At 40.6% G+C, this 5,904-nt stretch overlaps 1 protein-coding gene across 1 annotated transcript in view; it reads right to left on the reverse strand.

Annotated features, from left to right (window-relative positions):
* The window catches only part of LOC104963257 (leucine-rich repeat neuronal protein 3-like), an 8,607-nt gene extending 4,696 nt beyond the window's left edge, over positions 1-3,911 (reverse strand). The window contains exon 1 of the mRNA XM_010791824.1: positions 3,836-3,911. The gene's annotated coding sequence lies outside the window, so the exon portion shown is untranslated. The remainder of the gene's footprint in view (positions 1-3,835) is intronic.
* Between the last annotated feature and the right edge of the window lie 1,993 nt (positions 3,912-5,904).

The raw sequence follows: 5,904 nt of genomic DNA on the forward strand, positions 1-5,904 counted from the left end.
CTCACACACACACACACACACACACACACACACACACACACACACACACACACACACACACACACACACACAGTTGGAGATAATAGAGATCCGAGTGGTGGCTAGCTTTCATTATGCTGAGAATAAAGAGTGATGTTGGATAGAGTCTGAAGTCTCTTTAGGTTATGAGTGTTTTTTGAAGACTTAAAAGCCACATTGAAGTAGAAAGTAGATGAGCTCCAGATTGGTGTCTGAATATCGGGATAAGAGCGTCTGTAAGTGACACATGTAGGATAATTGGCAGCACTGGTTCAGATGCAGAACAGCAGGAGAGACGACAGGAGTTTCTCTTGTGTTCAATTCATGCAACGTTATTTTATTTCTACGACTAAATAAGAACCGTTGGCAATGAGCAGTCAGCCAGAGCCTGAGTAGTGTGTATTGATCTACAGAATAATAGTATTCTACGTTTCGTTTAGTGTTTTTAATGCAAATATGATGTGTTTCTACATTTTTGTATTTTAAATCAAATGCATGTGAAAACTGGAAAACATCAGCTTGGACTTTAAGGAACTGGCAAAGACAGGTTTTGAGTCATTTCTGATATTTTACATGTCCATTTATTCTAAACATCACCAACTAAGCCAAGGTAGAAATGTAAAGAAGATGTTGATATTTTGTCAACATGCAACCAAAGAGAGTGTGTATAGTTCACGTATTGACCAATCACTGGTTCATATCAAAGCACTGGTATCTGATCGTCTTTAACGAACTCTGTCTGACCTCTAGAGATGAAAAAACTCAAAGTCTCTCATCAGAAGAAATAACAGAAGCAACCGTCTGCTAGCATAGATGGGAGTAACACATGCGTCACTTCCTGACGAATTACCTCCCCGACCACTTCTGGGGGGAAAACATGTTGGAGTCATTTGATCGGCGGTACATTTTCGGCTATCGCTTAAAGAAAATTAAGAAAACCATGCTTTTTAATCTACAAGAAACCAAGTTATGATTGTCAGAAACAAAACTATTAACACATGTCACTAGAGAACAATGATCTGAGTAGATTTATAGTTGATTTGAAATCAATAGGGAACACATACGACACTTCCTGGAGAGAAATTATAGCCCCGCCCACTTTAGGGGGGAAATGATGCATTAGAGCGAAGCGGGAAATAATAGTGTCTTCATGTCTTAAAGCTGCTGAGTCAGATATTGAACCTCAAACAACAAATACATCCAGATTTATGGTTTCTTTACTCCCTACAGAAAAAAGGACGGTAAAATAAACTCAGTTTCAGTGTCAGCCTGCTTCCGTCCTCCAGCAGACCCGACATCCATCCCATATTTATTTTAACTAAACTATAAATCTACGCAGATCATCGATCTCCAATGACATAGTCAATAGTCTGCCTGTCTGACCATCATCATTGGGCTTCTTGTAGATTAAAAAAAAGCGTGGTTTTCTTAATTATTCGATGTCATTGCCATTCAACTTCAGAATCTGTATTTACCACCAATCAAAGGACAGCCAATGTTTTCCCCCCAAAAGTGGGCGGGGCCGTGATTTCACCCGGAAGTGACGCATGTGTTACTCCCATCTATAGCAGACCTCTGCAATGTCCCAATTGACCAATCAGCATCGGGTATTCAACTAAAAATGGTATTAAAGCCAGTGCTTATTATTACAAATATAGTGGTTCCTCTTTTTGTGGACATATGTCTGTGACCCAGTCAGAAGTCAAAACTGGATTCAACAAATCAGCTCTTCTTATTCTCACCATGTGACCCTTAAAGGGGGCTCTGGATTTCACCGTGGGATTAACTTTCCCCCCCGACTCTACACAGAGAGAGAGATCATCCTGTTGTTGATAGGAGTATTTAGTGATGCATTATACGACCTGCAGATCGACCGCAGCGCTTCTTTATAAGTGCTGAGTATTAAAAGCTGCCCAAAATGTAAGATATGAATGTGTCTCTGCAGCAGAGTGGGCAGGCTGCCTCCTAATGTGGCAGACGTCTCAGAAAGTAGTCCCTCTGCACCATGTTTTATTCAAAAGCTCAGTGATACACAGCGCCCATCAATCTGCACGACTTCACAGCTGATATTCATGCTGTCACTTTAACTGAGGGATCACCAGGAGGAACACGTCCGGGGATCAAAACACTAACGAGGATATTAAATAAACAGTTCTTGAGAAGCAGTGGTGGAAAAAGTATTCAGATCCTTTACTTAGAATAAAAATGCTTACTGTAAAAATACCCAATTTCAAGTAAAAGTACTGCAACTACAAGAGCCGCTTTCACACCAAGTGCTTTGCCGCACTTAGTGCCAGCACTTAGTGCCAGCACTTAGTGCCAGCACTTAGTACCCAGCTCTTAGTTCCCCTATGTAACTAAGAGCTGATCGCGTTCACACCAGAATAAGTTCCCTGAGGGAAGATTACGCAAATGAAGCCGCTGACGTCACTTCCTCTTCTTCTGCTTTGGGTTTACTGGCAGGCCGCAAACCACTTCACGGCGTATACTGCCACCCGAAGTCCCCGGCCGGAAGTCCCCGGAGTTGAGGAAGGCTTCAGTAGAAGCTGCTGGGACTCCCAGCAGCTTCTACTGAAGCCTTCCGAGTAAATCTCCAGGACGCCGACACCTCCTCATCTCCACCGCTCCCATGTTTTCTTTTGTGTTGCCATAAATGAGTCTCTCTGCGTTGGTGCGCTGGGCTAATGCTAATGCTAATGCTAATAATGCTAATGCCAGCAGATACAATGGCGGCTTCACAAAACTTTTCAGAGTTTTACGGACCGTGGTTTGCAATTCGCCCAGCCAATAGAAATTGGTTCTGCCCAGGAGATGTGGTGCGTTGGTGTGAACGCAAAACTCCAGGCACTAACGGAACCAAACGGGAAAAGTACTCCGGTGTGAACGCGCCTATTGGTATTCCAGCCTTATGTCGTCCCAGTTTGACTATTTATAAAGCATATAGTATAAATAATCATCCAAATCTGTACAACACCTTTTAGGGGCAGATTTATTCCTACTTATTACCACGAATTTGACTCTTCGTTTTAAAATGTTTGGTAAAAAGACGTAATTTACACAAAATGAAGCCGAATTTCTAAGTTAAAAAAGGATAAACTGATGATTTTACTAAATTGACCCCAGATGCTATACATTTCAATAAAACCCAAAAGCATAATGTTTTTTTTTCTCATGGAAAACATTGTATACAAGCAAACGTGTTATTTTTCTGGCACAAACATAAAAGAAACCTTAATATGGATATAAAAACATTTGGGAACGAGTCAAATTTGTCCCAAGGACAACAGGAAGTACAATAAGAAAAATGTACTTGAAGTATTAGGGGTCAAAGTTATTATTGCAGAAAAAACTCAAAATATATTTAGCTATTTTAAAGCAGAAGCACCAAATCTTCACATTTTAGAAACTTCTGAGCAAAATTGAGGCCAATTAATGTTCTGTTACCCATCCATGCTTTTAGTTTCTACACCAAATAATCATATTTTAAAAGTGTTGTGTAAGTTTTGTGTGAGAAGATTTGAATGAATAAAGTAAATACATCTGTAAAATAAATGTAGTGTAGTAAAAAAGTACAAAATCTGCTTCTAAAAGATAGACGTTGAAATGAAAATACTCAGATGTGTACTTGAGTAAATAAGTGTTTCAATGCTAGCAGCTACCTCCATTGGATAAGCAAGAATTCAGAAAGAGACTTTTCTTTAAAGCTAAATAACTTTGAAATATCCCAAATATTGAGTTTGGAGAAAAGACACAGCTCAGTTTTAAACTCCACTGTAATCACCGCACGTGTTCCTAAGCATATTTATTAGAACCCAACCTGAGTCAGCTCTGCGTCCATTAGAAGGACTCTGAGGAAAGGAGGTGAGTCTCTCTGTGTTTCTCCTGACGGAACATGTTGATCCTGAGCTGCGTTACAGAAAGAGAGAAAGAGGTTCTGATTAAAAACTAAATAAAGAACAGAGAGGAACATTTCCTCAGTGCAGCTGCAGCTCATCGTGAGAGGAATTAAGAGGAGAGGAATGACGTCAAAGCATTTCATATCTACACACACACACACACACAGACAGACACACAGACACACACACACACACACACACACACACACACACACACACACACACACTGACTGACTGACTGACTGACTGACTGACTGACTGACTGACTGACTGACTGACTGAGTTAAGCATGTGTGTATCATGATTTTGCCAAAACATGCTAATCCTGATGTCTGCCTGCGTGCTAAGTGTGCTATTTGTCAACTCCATTTCTAAAATGGTTCACTGAGCTTTCTGAAGCCTTCAGCAACTGTTCTGACATCTTCACTTGATCACAATATTACCTTAGTGTGCACACGTTCTATAAAGGCAACTTTAGGACAGGCTTTTAGTTTCTGTAAAATCTGTCAACTTTACAGGCTAAATGAATTAGTTCTACTGTTTGTGCTGATATAACATCAAATACATTCCACATCTTATTTCTTTTTTTTGGAGCTAAACGTTATTTTTATATTGCTTTAGTGTAGGTTTGATTATATTAAATAAAGTTTTAGAAACGCAAACACATCTCTGAAAAACAACATTCCCAATCTCCTGCGACCGGACCGTACATAGAAACTATAGGCCACTCAATGTGAGGATAAAAAGAAAGTAGTGTTATTATGACTGACTCTTAACGATAGAGCGATTGAAACACACTTTAATATAGCATTGCAGGAGTTACACAATAAATTAACCTATTGCATGATAGATACAGCTATAGACAGGGGTGCACATCACTTTCTCAGTGAGGTACTCAGATGAGTACCTGGAGTCAGTGTTTGGTACTCCAACTTCTGGCTCCACTCAAAGTTATTTGATGAAGCCCTCTGTATCGCGAACGTCAACGGGGGTTGCTAGTGGAGTACTTCAGGAAAGTCAACGGGGGGAGGGCTAGTGGAGTACTTCGTGACCACAGAGCTTGAACGTTGTGATCAGCTGTTTTAGCGCAGTTCTCCAGTGAAGGGGGGGAGTCACCGCAGCCGGTTGGCGTAGTTTTGGCACAATTTTGGCACAATTCCTTTGTACAGGCCGATGTTAACAGCAGCCCTGTCTGTGCACACGGAGACCGACTCTGTTGTCCGGTGATCTAACCGCCTTCTGAAAAAGCTTCACAAGTACGTCGGTACGCAAATGCGCTTTGTGACACAAGTGACGGTATGCATTTCAGATTGTTGCAGCGCATGCGTACCTGCGTGCCAGTTATGTGCACCCCTGGCTATAGAATAGAATGCAAAGCGCACAATAAATACGCCACACTACTACAGCTAAAATTGGAACATAGCATTAACTACTAAAGTACGTTTTGTTTTGTTTTATCTTTATCTTTAAAGTTAGATTGTATGGACATGGGTTGATTTTAAATACTGCCCTATATTTCTCAGGATTACACATTAAACCGTTGATAACTTTTTAGCACAAACATGTATTTCATGCTATGATGGATTATCAACATTATTAAAGGTTCAGTAAAGTTGATTTATTAACCTGTTAAGCCCGAGAGACCCCGGTACCGGGGGCCTCCCGCAACATCTTGCAGGAGACAGTGTCTGAGGGCATGTTCATATAATAAACTATGAATGTTTTATATCCATGTAACGGGAAGAAACTCATCGAACTGATCAATTTGATTGATTTTTTCCAAAAAAAAACACAATGCTAACGCTGAGCCTCTGAATTAGCAACGAGCAAAAAAATTCTAACAGATTTACTGTACCCGAAACTCACTCATAAAACCTTATTATTTATCCATTCTGCACATCCAACCCATCGATCTGATTGTGAGATGACACAGAATCCATCCATCCATCCATCCATCTTCTCCCGCTTATCCGTGGTCGGGTCGCGGAGG

This window comes from Notothenia coriiceps, unplaced genomic scaffold (genome assembly GCF_000735185.1).
Source record: "Notothenia coriiceps isolate Sejong01 unplaced genomic scaffold, NC01 NC01_scaffold00035898, whole genome shotgun sequence".
Taxonomy (NCBI): Eukaryota; Metazoa; Chordata; class Actinopteri; order Perciformes; family Nototheniidae; genus Notothenia; species Notothenia coriiceps.